The sequence below is a fragment of the Echinops telfairi genome, unplaced genomic scaffold, assembly GCF_000313985.2.
Source record: "Echinops telfairi isolate 266 unplaced genomic scaffold, ASM31398v2 ScPeMD7_7427;HRSCAF=8465, whole genome shotgun sequence".
Taxonomy (NCBI): domain Eukaryota; kingdom Metazoa; phylum Chordata; class Mammalia; order Afrosoricida; family Tenrecidae; genus Echinops; species Echinops telfairi.
In genome coordinates this window covers 11,866,965-11,883,142 of record NW_022111327.1, presented here as the reverse complement: position 1 = coordinate 11,883,142, position 16,178 = coordinate 11,866,965, and the positions used below count along the sequence as shown (strand labels likewise).

General features: G+C 39.1%; 1 protein-coding gene and 1 non-coding gene across 2 annotated transcripts in view; both read right to left on the bottom strand.

The window, feature by feature from the left end:
• HTR2C (5-hydroxytryptamine receptor 2C) overlaps positions 1-16,178 on the bottom strand; it is a 239,481-nt gene that overhangs the window by 184,714 nt on the left and 38,589 nt on the right. The window lies entirely within an intron of this gene.
• LOC115872647 lies at positions 2,282-2,410 on the bottom strand. The gene has a single exon (XR_004047981.1). It is a non-coding gene; the product is annotated as a small nucleolar RNA SNORA35 (small nucleolar RNA).

The following is a 16,178-nucleotide window of genomic DNA, read 5'->3' as shown; positions in this document are numbered from 1 at the left end:
CACAAGGTTCTGTGAGTCATGTGGACACTTTATCTTGCCATATTTGGGGGGAAGAAGATATATACATTTATTTCAGAATGAGTCAAATCTCTGGAACCTCAAGGCAAAGATTCTACTTTTTTCTACTCGCAGTTCTTTTCATACATGTACATGGCTTTAAAATTCCCTTTATTATAGGTTCAATAGTGTCAGTAAAAGTAATAGGTGAAAGAAGAGTAATTGAAATCAAATATACAAAAATATTATATTAAAAATTTTAATAGTTTATCCTTCCCAAAGTTCATCATTTTTTACTGGGCTTTGTATTACAATCAACAGAGATGTTTGTAGTTATGAATGTATGCTTTAATGATAGAGTTCATCTCAGATATCTAAAAGCAGTCAATACCAATAAAAATATACTATAATGAGATGTAAATTGTGTACATACAGTGCTGATCTAATTATTCGAAGTAATGTCACCAGGGGTTAAAACCAGGAACTCAATACCCCCTGACTTCAAAAAACCCAAACAAACAGACTCACTGTCATCAGGTCAATTCTGACTCATAGTGAGCCTACAGGACATGGTCGACCAGTCCGTCAGTTTCTGAGACTATACATTTGTACTGGAGCAGAAAGTTCCATCTTTCCTCCATGGAGTGACTTGTGGTTTCTAACTGTTGGCTTTATAACCAGTTTGATGAGGCCATTTTCCAGAGGCAAGTTTACAATTAACACAAACATTTTGAAATATTCTTTCAAAATGACCATTTTCATTTAATAACTTACCAAGGATTCAAGCTTCACAAACTTATCTCTTAATTTTAAAGGTGTTTTTAGCCTATACTTTATTTACCCTATGAAACAGTGTCTCATTTTATTTGGTGCTAAAACTATGGAATGTTTTAGAGTTTTCATCTAGTTCTGATCTTAAGAAATTAATGATTAACATGACTGGTAATTTACATTAATTTCTCCACAAATAGTCATTTATTAAACATCTTCTCTACATAAGGTTGGATGCTATTATCAATACTATGAGAAAACACAATGCCTGATTGCGAACAGTCTCCAAATTAACTAAGAATATACTACAGTAAATGGACAGTAAAAGAAAAAGGAAATTAACCATTGCTAAACTGAGTGATTGAGGGGGAAATTAGTGGGGCCTGGGATATTAAGAAATGATACCAGGGAGGAAAGTCGGGACCAGAAAAGAGTCTTCAAAGATTCATTTTAAGAGTGGATTGCAGAGGAAATGTTCTCAGCACTAGGTATATGTAGGGTGGTACATCCAGGGCAGCAAGAAGTTGTGAGAACCTAGGGTATTAGGAAGCTAGTAGAATGTGGGCCAAGTAAAATGCACAGGGCCAACACTTATAAGATCATTCTAATCACCCTTGCATCACACCTGAGGTAGTTAGTTTATTGTGCCAACCTGGCCGATAAACACATGTGGGATTAATTGAAGGGCGAAAAGATAAATGGCTCCATGAGCCTCGCCTTTTTTGTCTTTTGTTCTTTGATCATTGGATGAGTGTGCCACTGCCTTGCTTGTTCTGTGCCTCAATTTGCAAGCTACACTATCTGTGGGACTGTGTCACTGTAATTTGAGGTTCCTTCAAGACCTGCTTTGCCACACTATTGGAATATATATCTCTTGAGCTGGGAACTGTTGGACCCTGTCATCTGACTGACTGTTGGTGACCTGCCTTGCTTTTGCTGCCTGTGCCCGGATAGCCTGAATTGCTCTGCAGAGGACTACCCGGCAGCCCTCAAGACTTGAAGGACTGCCAGTGTCTTACAACTGTCTCACGGGAGTGAGTTGCACTAAGCCATTTGTACTGATTTATAATTTAATTAACTGTTTATTTCTTATGTTATATATCTACCTGTATAAATATATATAAAATTGTCAGCATTCTGATTTTGTTTCTCTAGAGAACCCTAACACAACACCAAAAGGAGAAATCATTTATGTCTTCTGTCCTACTAACACTCTAGTTGCCAGGAAACGTAAATGGTAAATTGTCATGTAATTCATATAATGGCCTTAGATAATTCTGATAGTATCAAACTTATTTTAAGGAATGAGATATTGCGTCTGAGACAGGTTAATAAAACTGTTAACCAGTAACGGAGGTACTAATAATAATGGTAGTAATAGAATAATGATAATATCATGTAACCTATTCTTATCCTGATAACTAGTTACCCTTAATCGAGCAGTAGCAGTTACTGAGTTGCTTGATTTGTCTCTCCGTTTTTCTTACCCAGCGTCACAGGATCCCTGCAGGACACATGTACCCACTTACATGCAAGAGAAGCCCACAGTGTGGCTCTCCCAGCTTTACGGTGGGATTTGTTTTTGCACTGCTCGATGCCCAATTGGTCAAAGGGGAGCCCAATGGGTCACTTGCCAGTGCTATGCCCACCAGAGCTGTGGTTGGGATCCCGTGGACTGTACTGAGTAACCAGCTTGGAAGACGCAGTGGATTGAAGACCTGAAACATTGTAAAATCCACTGTTGTTTTGTTTTGTTTCCACTCAACATGGATCAGCTTCAGGAAAGGAAAGTGCATGTATTAAATCAAGGATATCTGAGTTCAGAATCCTAGCTCTGTTACTTGTTACTTGGAAAATTCATTAAGCTCTTTGGGTCTTTGTTTCCTCATATGTTAAATAGATTCAATAACTATGTCATTGATGGTTGTAAGAGTTAGAATAACTTCCAGAGTCTAGTCCAGTACCTGGCACTAATTGATGTTCAATAGAAAATGATTATTTTCATAGGTAAACACCTCCTCCCCAGCCAATGGCAAGTCTCTCCTTTTCAAATGTCTACGTGTGAGGAACTTGGTTTTGTGTGTGAATTAACACTTGTGTCTGTTTTTCCAGTGAGAGGAGAGCTATTTCTAAACTGTTGGTTAACCAGCTCGACTCCAGATAATCCCTTGAATGAGAACACTGAGCATATCAAAGTATAAAAAAGACAGAAAATATGTGACTGATTACAGATTTTGATAGTTTGCATTTCCTTTAGAAGACTATGAAGTCATGGCCCCATCTAATTTTTTTTAAACTCTATTATTCCACAGTTTTAAAAAGCAATCACAGTTGTCCAAAGTAACTGTTTATGGAAGAAACCAAACACATATTGTATTGGGAAAACCTGCAAAAAAAAACCCAAAACAAAACCTCTTTAAAGTGTTGAGAAGTAAAGGCGTCACTTGGAGGAACAAGGTATGCCAGATGGAAGCCATGGTCTCTCTCATTGTCTCAAATGCATGTGGACAACGAATAAGGAAGAGACGAGAAGAACTGATGTCTTTAAATTGTGGTGATGGCAAACAATATTAAATATACTACAGACGACCAGAAGAATGAACAAATCTGTCCTGGAAGAAGTACTAGAATATTCTTAGAAGCATGGAAGAAGAGACTTGTCTTAGAGCATGCCATCCCGAGGAACCAGTAACTGGAGAAGGGCAACATGCTTGATAAAGGATAAGCTTAGTGAAAAAGAGGAAGACCTTCAAAAGGATGGACTGGCACAGTGGCTGTTAACAGGAGGCCCAAGCATAGCAACAATTGTGAGGACGGTGCAGGCTTAGCTAGTGTTTTCTTCGGTTGCACACAGTGTTGCTCAGAGTAGGAATCAACATGATGGCATCTCACAACAACCTAATACCACTAGCCTTCATCGTAAAGAACAATGTCAGTTTTAATATGTGTGCACATTAAAATACAGTATTATACTTTAGATACTTAAATACATTATATTTATGGAGTGCCTACCATGGGTTGTGGCCTGGACATGGTAGAAGAAAAATGAAAAGCTCCTGGACACTGAAAATATTATAACAGTAACTATGTTTGCAATCTATCCCAGTTTGTAAACTAGGTCCTGAAGGCTTTACCGTTGAAATTGATTTCATGGATTTCGCCTCTTATTGCTTAAAGAGCAGTTTGGCATGTTGTAGGCTTCTGTCTTTTTCCTCACTTTATGTTGATCTTATCTCACCAATAAGACTGTGAGCAATCAGAGAGGTCAGGCATATTGGCCAATGACTCCCATGATACTTAGCACAGTGCTGGTCCCATAATAGCTCTCCGTAACTACTTCATTTAATTAATATAATCCTCCAGTGCATATGATTAGGTTAATCATAGAGGCCCACTTGATTTTTATAATCTCTGTAGACATAAAGAAAAAAGGAAAAGGATGTAATAAAATGTATCACAATTCATAATTCTGGTTTCTTCAGTCACTCAGATGTTTACATCAAATCGTGTGCAGACGTGAATAACTTACAGTTATATAGAGAACTGCTTCTGTGTGACCGAGGAATTTTGATCTGTTCATTGTAAAAATACTAGGTTGTGCTGTTTTTAGGTTTAATGCAAATTTATAGGATTATCTATTAATTTGAAGGTTTAAAAATAACAATCTTGGATTCATATTCGCCCCACCCTCCAGTATAAATAAACTAAGGACTTTAAGTTCTCAGGAACAGAAGTTCTTAAAGTCTACTAAAGGCCGCGCTGCTGGATCTGTCTTCTGCCAACGGCTACGACCCAAATTGAACTGACCTTCCCCGAAGTCTTTCAAAAACCTCACTGCCCCTTTCTCTTCCTGCGATTCAGCGACTATTCCTTTGTAAAGTTGTAACTCTGCTGCAAAGGATTCCCGATCTGGGAACAGCAAGAGAGGAAGAAACAATTATTTTAGACGACAGAATCGAATTTCGCATTGTAATGACAACAAGGAAAGCTGGAAGCAGGCTGTGGTTTATAATCTAGGGTACCAAGAAAGCATATTCCCCACTTTCATTTATTTTGGTGCCTTTCTTGATAATCTGGAATAGAAATCAAACGGGATAAAAATCAAGAAGTGATGCACATTCTAATTTTGCAAAAAGGTTATTTAAGTAGAGAAATGAATCCATTTTCAAAGCTGTGATACGGAAAAACTGACCAGGCTAAGGTCTCAAACACATGAACAGTGCCCTATCATGACAAGACTCTGTAGCCACCTGGTGGTAGGGGAAGTTAGTTGCAGGTGTAAGTGGCGAGAACACGATCAAAATGTCAAATCTCTGTCAAAGTTAGACATCCAGTCTCACATTGTAAATACTTACAGGAATATCTCTACATTACTCTCAACATATCTATCCAATCTTGTCTCTTATTATTGAACATAACTATAATTTGGCTGCCACATTGTCATACTATGGTGGCTTGGGTCATTGCTATGATGATGGATGCTATGCCCCTGGTCCTTCAAATACCAGTGGGGTCACCAATGGTGGACAGATTTCAGCAAAACTTCCAGACTTGGAATAAAGGCTAGGCAGTCCATGTATGAGAGGTAAGTCATTGAAAATAGTTTTAGCGATTGTTCCAGAATAGGAGCCCCTCCAGCTGGAAGACATTCAGAATATGACGGGGAAAATGTTGCCTCCTCAAAGTAGAGTTAACTTTCACAATAGAGATGGCATAAGGCTGGAGGGGCAGGACTTAAAACGAGAACAAAACAGTTCTTAAAAGCCATTTTGTAATCAGAATGTGGAATACTGCAAAGCATGCCTCCTAGACAACTGGAAGTCATCAGAAATGAAATGGAATGAAACAAGATGGCTATCCTAGGCATTAGTGAGCTGAAATGGATGGTCCTGGCCATTTTGAAAAAGATGACCCTATGGTTTCACCATGCCTGCAATGACAAGGACAACTAGAGTTATATTCATCATCCAAAATAGAACATTCTGAGATCTATCCTGAAGGACAATGTTCTCTGTGACAGGATCATATCTATACACCACAAGGAAGTGGAGTTCATGCAACTATTTTCAAATTGAAGGGAAGCAAGGTTGCTGGACTTGATGGGACACCAACTTAAAGGTTGTGCTGCTGGGAGGACTCACTCCTCTGTGCCAGGAAATTCGGAAGAAATCCCTTATTTGAGCTCATTCCAAACAATGATGACCCAACAGAATGAGTAAATAATCGAACCATATCATGAATAGTACATGCCAGTTACAATTTGTTGAGGATAATGACCTGCCTATAACCCCCTCCCAGGAGGGTGGACAACAGACAAGGGGGTCAAAGGAGACATCAGACAGTGCAAGGCATGACAAAATAATCATAATTTATAAATTATCAAGGGTTTATGAGGGACAGAGGGAGAGGGAGTAGAAAAAATGAGGAGCTGCTACCAAGGGCTCAAGTAGAAAGAAAATGCTTTGAAAATGATAATGGCAACACATGTACAGATGTGTTTGACACAATGGATGGATGGATTATGGTAAGAGTTGTATGAGCCCTCAATAAAATGATTTATTAAAAAAAATTTAAAGGTTGCAATAGTAGACCGCCAGACAGTCGCCAGAAGAGGATGGGAACGAGAGGTCGCTGGTGAGTCCAGCTGGATCTCGGCTGTAAAGAATATGCAAAAGGATGAGACTGTGCGGACCATTAAAAGAAACTATGGATAACATCGTGAAGAATGAAAATTCTAGGACACTTTTTTGTGCTCATGTGGAACCTGTGCATCAGGGTTGTAGCCTTTCACTATACTTATTAGATCTGTATGCTGATCAAATAATCTGAGAAGCTAGACTACATGGAGGGAAAGACGGCAATAGGATTGGAGACAGCCTCTATGATAGGCAGATGATACAACCTTGCTTGCTGAAAGCAAGGAGGATATGAGGAACTTGCTGATGAAGAGCTAAGACTGCAGGGTTACATATAGATTGTAACTTAATGGACAGAAAAAAAAACATTCTCCCAACTGTGCAAATAATATCATGATAAATGGAGAAAAGATCTAATTTTTTCAACAGTATGATAAATGGAGAAAAATGTTCATTTTACTTGGTTTCACAGTTAAGGCTCATGGAAGAAGCTGTTAAGGAGGGAATGGTATCAGAGATTAAATTGTGAACACCCAGTTTGCAGAAGCTGGGGATGACAGTGGAAGCCCCAAATCCATTTGCACGCTCCACACATGGATTACACCTCTGGTCAGAGGGGTCTGATCATAGCTGAATGATGGGAATAGCCTTGTGCTCAGATAAAGAACATTGTAAATTCAATTACGGCAAATGTAGTTAGGTGAAAACCTCATCATGTGGTCTCCCATTTGACACATTTATAAAATGTTTTATCTTGGGGGGAAAAAGGAAGGGGAAATACACATAGATTAAGCTTCCAATGAGTTCCTTCTGACCATAGACTAGAGATGTGAATAGCCTGGCTTCCATGAAGAATGCATTGAAAAGTGGATTATTACAGAGGCAGTTAGGTTAAAAATGAACAACTTACCATTTGATTTCCCTTTTGACCCACTTTAAACGTGTCTTGTTTTTAGTATTTTAGTATTTTCTTTTCAGTTGAGCTTTTCTCTGTTTTACTTTGGTGGGGTTTTTTTGGTTGTTTTTGATATGTTGTGTCTATTTTTGTATTTTGTATGTTGCAGCCCATATATGAAATCAAGGAGAGATTTATCTATATTGACAGTAACTGGATTAATGGTTTTGGAGGGGCATGGGAAGGGAGGTTAGGGGATATGGAAGGCTAAGAACAATGAGTACAAGAAAAAAAGAAAATGTTCTAAAATTGATTGTGGTGATGATTGTACAACACTTTATAATATGACTGAACTATGGAGTTGTATGGCATGTGATTTATATGCCAATATAATATTGGTTTTTTAAATCAAACAAAGTATTGCATTAGGCCAAACTGCTGCACAAAACTTCTTTAAAGTGTTAAGGGCCAAACTGCTGCACAAAACTTCTTTAAACTGTTAAGGAGTAAATATATTAATTTGAGTATTATGAGTATTAATTGAGTATTATGAGTAATTTGAGTATTAATTGAGTATTATGGCACTCCTGCCGAAAGCCATGCTATTTTTAAAGACTTCATGTGCATGTAAGGGTTGTGTCCTCTCCTCTCGCCATCCTTATTCGCTCTGTATGCTGAGCAAATCATCAGAAAAGCTGCCTTATATGAAGAAGAATAAGGTATCAGGATTAGGAAGGCTTATTAACAATCTGTGATATACAGATGACTCAACCTTCCTTGCTGACAGTGAGGAGTACTTGAAGAACTTGCTGATGAAGGTCAACGATTACAGCCTTCGGTGTGGATTGCAACTCAATGCTATAAAGACCCAAATCCTCACAACCAGACCAATAGGCCCGGTTCATGAAAAATGAAGAAAACATTGAAGTTGTCAAGAATTCCATCTTTCTTTGATCCACAATCTCGACTGCTCATGGAAACAGCAGTCAAGAGATCAAATGATATATTACATCAGGGAAACCTTTAAATTTTTAAAAAACAAGGATGTTGCTTTGATAACTAAGGGTTGCCTACTCTAAGACATGGAATTTTCAATGGCCTCATATGCATGTGAAAGTTGGATATTGAATAAGGAAATCTAAACAAAAAAACCCCAATGCATTTGAAATATGGTGTTGGTGAAAAATATTGAAAGTACCATGGACTGCCAAGAGAACAAGCAGCTCTATTTTAGAAGAAATACAACCAGAACGCCCCCTGAAGACAAGGCTGGTAGCACTTCATCTCATGCACTTTGGACTTGTTGTCAAGAGAGTCCAGTCCCCCCAGAAGCACATCCTGCTGGGGAAAGTAGAGAGGCAGTAAAAAGAGAAGGCCATCAACAAGACCCCGCGGCTACAGCAATGGGTTCAACAATAAGACATTTTGAGGCTGGCAGAGGATCGGGTGGTGTACTTTTAGGGTCGCTATGGTCAGAACGGACTTGATGGCACCAAAGGAGAACAACAGATGGATGCCACAGCTGAACAAGGAATAAGGAAGACCCGAGAAGAATTGATAGATTGGAATTCTGGTGCTGGCGAAGAATATTGAAAGTACCAGGCATGAACTGCCAGAACAAACAAATCTGTCTTGGAAGACGTGCATGTAGAATTCTCCTTTGAAAGCAAGGATAGCTCGACTTTGTCTCACATACTTTGGACATGCTATCAGGAGAAACCTCAGACAAGGATATCATGCTTGACAGAGTAGAGGGTCACCAAAAAAGAGGAAAACCTTCCATTGCCGTAGTAGCTATAACAAAGGGCAGGAACACAACAATTGTGAGGATGACCCAAGATTGAGCAGAATATCCTAGCTCTGTGCTTTGGCTGGCCATGAGCCAAAACCTAACAGCTTAAGTTCAAGCCCCCAAGAGCACTACCACATCCAATGCTCCTTAGTTTCAAATGACATTTAAAACAATGTAGCTAATCCTTCCGTAACACACTCTCAGAAAGTGAGCCTCTTTTGCCCTAGTCATCTTCTCAATTCCATTCAGTGTTCAATACTGAGCTCAGAGGCTACTTCTTATACTCAATTACCGCCTGCACTAATTGTATACGCCCTTTTTAATCTTCTCCTAATGTTCTTATAGTTTTCTTTCCTTAAGCTATATTTTCAATGATAAGCTTTAAATAAAATACAATTTCCTAATGGGCGATTGCACTTTAAAAAAATGTTACTTATTTGAGCAATTTGGAGATGACCCTGACAAACAACAACAGTGACAACAAAAAAGCAAGTTTCTTTAGCGTGGGGAAGCCACTTGAACTCTTAGGCAATAACATAAAGATCTGTTTGTCAACTGATAGTCTGACTCACTCTCAAGAGGCAGGAAAAATGCCAAGATTCATCAACATAACTATGAAGTGAAGCAAAGCAAGGCGAACTCGATGTGCTGCACTTCCAGGCGAGCACAGCAAGTACCAGCAGGCATTTGAAATATCATATTTTAAACGAAGTACAATAAAGATTGATTCACTCATGGTTTAAATCCAGGAAAGCATCATTTTTGCCCCAAAATGAATTTTTGAAAGACCTATATAGCCAATGTAAAGGAGGCCTTCTTGGCAGAAATGGATGCATATCAAAAGATTAAAGAATATAAATGAGCCATTCATTCACTCTTTCATCCAACATTTACTGAACACATTTTTAAAATATCTGTGTGGTGGGCATACATCAAGTAAATAATTAAAAGAGAACGTTTCATCTGGGTTACAAATCAGAAATTGTACTATTTTAATAGCATAATAAATTATACTACTTTGTTAAATACACATTCAAAAAATTTTTTAAATCTCTCTCAACTCATTGCCATAAACTAGTCAATTTGGGCTCATAGTGACCCTTTAGGACATAGTACAATTGCTCCCCTTGGGGTTTTGAGGCTGCCAATCTTTATGGGAGTAGAAAACCTCATCTTTTTCGCAGAGAGCAGATGGTGGTTTCAAACAGCTGACCTTCAAGTTAGCAGCCCAATGCAGAAACAAATTTTAGGAAATCAACAAAGGAAGTAATGTATAGAGCAGCGGGGGGAAAGTCTCAGAAACTTTGAAGACATTCGCTGAATATTTCAACCATAATCTTTTTGAAACTTTCTTATGCAAGCATATAAACTGAAGTCATTTTCTAGTCACACATTGTTTTCTGCAGATAAACAGTCAAAGACACTTTTCTCAGAGGTTGATTACCCAGGAGAATGCCACGAAATATTTTCAAGTGTCAATATCTATGGTCTTGTTTGGCCTAAATTATGGGGTTTTAACCTGTATAGAGTACCTCCTCTGTGCTAAAGGCTTTCCATGGGCTGTTTCATGTAGTCTTTCTGAGAAAAACAAATATTGACTTTTCTGTAATGGCTGACAGTGTTTAGAAGAGTTATGTAAGTGGACATAACAATAGTAGCAGTAAAAATAAAAACAAAAAAAGCCCCATCACTAACATCTGCTTAGCATCTGCTATATATTACCAGTACCAGTTGCTATTGAGTCAAACCCACCTATAATGCAGTGAATTACGGTACTTAATATGGTCCTTCTAGCCGTAGGCTTTCTAACTACCTGATGGGAGAAGGTGAGGGAAGATGCTGGTATAATTCTATGACCATTTGTGAGTGATTATTAACAGAGCTCATTGTGATTGCAAAAACTTGGAACTCTACAGAGAGAGTTGGTGTATCTGCTGAGTTTAAAATGAGCATCTCTGAAGCAAGAGGGAGATTTCATTCCCATTACAAATGAAGGGTGGAGTTGAGGCAGTCCTTTGGACCTGGAGATTCTGGTGCACTGAACCTACCTGACCCAAGGACAATAGAAAAGCAGCAGTCAGAGCATGAGAGAGTAGTGGGCTTCCTGACAGGCAGGTGGAACAAATAGAACTCAGTACTTTTAGGGGAGTGAAGTGCTGCTAAGCACTTAATTGGGGAAGCTAGGTTTGCTGACCCTTGGAGCTAGAGCTGAAGGCCTTTGGGCTGAGGCTTACAATGGAGTGGAGTGCCTTTTGACCATTTATTGGCAGAGCTAAAAAAGCTTAGTAACATATCCTGAGCAAGGCAGATGACAGACCATGAGGTGAAAAGCCAGAAAGACGCCTGCCTGGAACGTGACAGAGATGAGGTTTTCCTGATCAAAGACCTATTAACTGGAACATTTCCAATTCTGAATTGTAACCAGTTAGCTTCCCTACTTATCCCTGTAAGCATGAGCATTGTCTTGAGTTCTGTGTGACCATTGCAATGAATGATTAAACACAGGTGCAAAGTAGAGCGTCTTCTCTACTGTGGGGGCACAGTTGGAGTCAGAGGAGGGCATATGCTGGCACTATGCAATTTTTACCCCAACTCATGGCCACCCCAAGTCCAAGTAGAACTGCCCTCTACAGGGTTTCCAAGACTGTGACCTTGCAGAAGCGGCTCATCAGGTCTTTCTTCTAACATGATATTACGTGGGTTCAAATTTCCTACCTTCTGGTAGATATTAAGATCTATAAAACGCAGTTACCTTGGAAGCCTTAAGGCTTCTAGGCCACATACATTAAGGGTGCATACTAATAAACACTTTCATTCGCATTGTCAAAATGGAAATAAATACTTTTTACAGTGCTTGATATTCTGTTGTATGTAGGGGTGCTATGAGTCAAAATTGACTCGATGGCACTGAGTCTCAGTTTTGGCATTCTGGAAATTCTGGGTAATCGATATGATAAAATCTCTTGTCTGTTTTAATTCTATCTTCTACCTATTCATCCATCCATGTATGTGCATGAACTCCCGCCCCCGCCCCCGATTGTTATGACTGAGTCTTCTCCAACTCAGAGCAACCCTGTAGACAACAGAACAAAACACTAGCCAGCCCTGTGCCAGCCTCATAACCATTGCTAATTTGGAACCCATGATAGAAGCCACTGTGTCAGCCCATCTTGCTGAGGTCTTTGTTGATCCTCTACTTTACTGAGCACGATGTGCTCCTCTAGGAAACCGGTCCCTCCTGGTAACATGTCCAAAGTAGGTGAGATGAAGTTTTGCCATTCTTATTATTTCAAAAGAGCCTTCTGGCTATACTTCTTCGAAGAGTTATTTATTCTTCTTACCCACTCACTGCCATTGAGTTAATGCTCATAGGCAGCCTTCCCATGAGTTTCAGAGACTGTAACTGTCGACGGGAGTAGAAAGTCCAGTCTTTCTCCCACAGAGCTGCTGGTGGTTTCGAACTGCTGACCTTGCGGATCTCAGCCCAATGCGTTACCACTACACCACCAGGGCTCCTTTCTTACATACATATATAAATATCCTGTTTTTAAAAATGATCATTTGGTAACCTATCAATGAACTGTATTTATATGTGTTAATCTTCATAATTTTTGTTAATAAAACTATTCTGCCTCTCCTCTTATGACTAGTCAGGTTTGATAAAGAACCTAAGATTATCTCACCAAAATTTATAGATATGTGTTTTTGAGGTGGACAAAAACCAGAGGTAAATATTTCTTGTATATCTGTAATGTTCCTCTATTGTGGAAAAGTAAAAACTTTCTCTTTGCTCTGTTTTTCTTCTTCTTCTTCTTTCCATCCTACTTTCCTTCCATTTTGACCCTGGGTCTTCTTGTACAAGTAAGTTGACTCACTACATTGAGAGAGATCTGCATTTAAGAAATTAGCCTTCCAAACCTCCCTTTTCTCATCTTTCTTCAGGGAGATAAAATTTCTCTAATTTTTAAATTGTTGGGGAGAATTTCTATGTCTTTTTTTCATGAAGTGCCTTGTATGTAATAAGCTCTCAACGGATAAAGATTTATTTCAGCATTCCAATGAAATTCATCCCCAGGATGACTGGGCAACATCCTGCCCTTTTCTCATGGACTAGGTGGAAATGGAATTGAGAAGATATAGAAGAGAGTATGCCAAGGGATCAAATAGCAAGAAAAGGTTTTGGAAATGATGATGGCAACATATGTACAAATATGCTTAATCCAATGGATGTATGGATTTTGATAAGAGCTGTAAGAGCCCCCAATAAAGTGACTTAAAAGAGAGAGAGAGGGTATGCCAACAAGTGTTGGAGTTACGTTAATTCTGTACTTGATATTTGAATTTTCATAGTTTCTAACTCTGGTGTTTGGGGATTTGGTATTGCTTTAATATTTCATCATCTTGCTCCACAACAATGATAGCTGCACATTCTATAAGACCTACCTGCTCATTTTACTTCTCAGGGTGTTCTACTCTGTTTTGCTCCTCCGTGAAATCAGCAAGTGCTATGCCATTTGTAGAGAACCTCTCCTTAAACTTCAGTCATCAGTATTTTACTTCTCTTTCCTATTTGCTGTCTGCTTCACTGCAATGACAGAGCCCCAGTTAGGTGCTGGGTTGTGATCTGAAAGGTCAGCAGTTAGAAACCACCAGTCACTCTACAGAGAGACTGGGCTTTCTGTAAAGAGTTCCAGTCTTGGAAATTCACAAGGGCAGTTTCTACCCTGTCCTATCCTACAGGGTCTCTATGAGTCAGCATGGACATGATGGCAGTGAGGCTGTAACAAAGAACAAATGGTGTGATCTACCTTACTGTATAATAACTCATTTTACGTTCATCAATGCATTCCACAAAGTTTCATTTAAGATCAGTGGCATTCCTTTTCAGAGTCCTGACCTTCCAAACAACCAAATCTGTCTCAGAAGAAGTAGAGCCAAATGCTCCTTACAGACAAGGATGGCAAGACTCCATCTCGCCTACTTTGAACATGTTGTCAGGCCAGGCGAGACCAGTCCCTGCAGAAGGACATCATGTCTGGTAAAGTAGAGGGGCAGTGAAAAAGAGGAAGGCCCTTAAGAAGCTGTACAGACAGAGTGGCTGCAAAAAAAATTTTTTTTAATCTTACTTCTTCAAGTCCTAAATCAACTGAAATCTTTTCTATAGAGTCTGTCCTGCCACCCACCCCTGTCCTTTGGCAAATTGAGCCATTGGTATCTTGTCTTCTGGCAGGATGATCAGCAAACGATGGTCCATTTTTGTATAGCCTGCAAGCTAAGAGTGGTGTTTACTTTTCTCTATGGTTGGTACATGTTAGTCAGAAGACGGCCAGAGTAGAAGAGGTGATAAATGGGAAGAAACTGGCAGGAATCTTAAACACCAAAGAGGAGGCAGACTTCAGCACAATGGAAGGTAAAGGCAGACTGGAAGATATTCCCTGCCAATGGAGGAGGCCAGAGATACTGGAGATAATGAAAAGGTCAGGGCAATAAACACTGGATGTTCATACACCCCCCCCGCCCAATGATGAAATAATATCTTGAGTTTGGGGTCTGAGAGAAAAATACAGCATGAAGTGTGGGGTACTGGGTTGATAGGGGCCCCAAATCTGCATACCTGAAAGGAGGAGGGACACCATAGAGGGCCAGCCTATCGCAGAAGACCCACACGAAAGCCAATCTTTGGGGGGAAGTCTACCATTAGCCATCTAAGGGCCAGCATTATGTTTTCCTAGGCCTTTTAAACTAGGGCCCTATGGAATCCTTTTCTAAAGTATCCCCTTTCAATAAACTCACTCCTTCTGTTCAAACCTTTTCTTTGACTCTTGTTTGAATTTTGTCCCTTGACTGAAATCTTTCTTGTGAACAGGACAAGAACTGAGGAGAGGTGGGAAGGGGCTTAAAACGCTGAGCCTTCTCCTAGCAGTAGTAAACATGAAAAGGCAAATACTATATCATGTTATGTGAAAATTGTGCAAAATTTAATTATCGGTGTTATATTAATTGAATTTTATTGGAACCCAGCCATGCCCATCAATTGATCTATTGTCACAAGGTCCCTCCATCCCATAACTGAGGCCTTGTAACAGAGTCTGGTTAGCTTACAAAGCCCAAACTACGAACTCTTCTTCGGCCTCGTATAGAAAAATCTGACCAAGCTCCAGTCTATTACCTTGTCATTCCCAGTCTAGTCTGAATCCCAGCAGCACCAATATCACTGGGGAGCTTTTTAGAAGTGTAGAGTCTCAGGCTCCTTACATGCACGGAATCAGAGTCTGCATTGTAGTGGATTTGCCTAGGGAGTCTATTCACAGGAAGGCCAGAAAAGCACTGCTAAAGCACTCTTTCAATTGCTTTGCAACATTTTAGCAAGTGGAAATGGAATTAGGTAACAGAATATATGAATTAAGGCAGATATATGTAATGTACGCAAAATGTGATTCCCTGCAAAATAGCAAAATGCAATTGAGTGCAATGAAAAGAACAATGTGAAATTAAAAGAAAAATCAAGCGAAGTTAGCCAGGATGAATTCCAACACTTAGTAATGTATTCATTTAGTAACATCACATTTCAGTTTATATATATCTATATATGCTTCTATATAGATATATATGAAGGATTACTGATTAATTGAGGCTTACATTTGACACAAAATACCCACAAAGTATAGATGTGTGTGTCAAATATAAGCCTCAATTAAGCAGTAATCCTTAATTATTTCAGGTTATGCTAAAATTTGTCACAGATCTGGACATAGCAATGATTATGACTTGCTTTTTTGATGTCTTAAAATATGAATGCAAAACTCTTGGTGCATGCAACAGTTCATGAGACACCTATTCAAAATCCATGCTGAACTGTTTGGCAAATCAAATGTGTTTTAGGTATTTGTGTTGACTGTCCTGCCACATTTGAAGGTGTGGCAAAATTTTATTATTTGTTGCAGTTTTCAATTGATAACATGTATCAGCAACCCTATGTTAAGGCCTGAGTTACTAAATTATATTTTGAGTTATTGAGTTATAGGATTGCTAAGCTTTACAATAGACTCAATGACAGCAATGATATATAAAAATTTATATATAATAG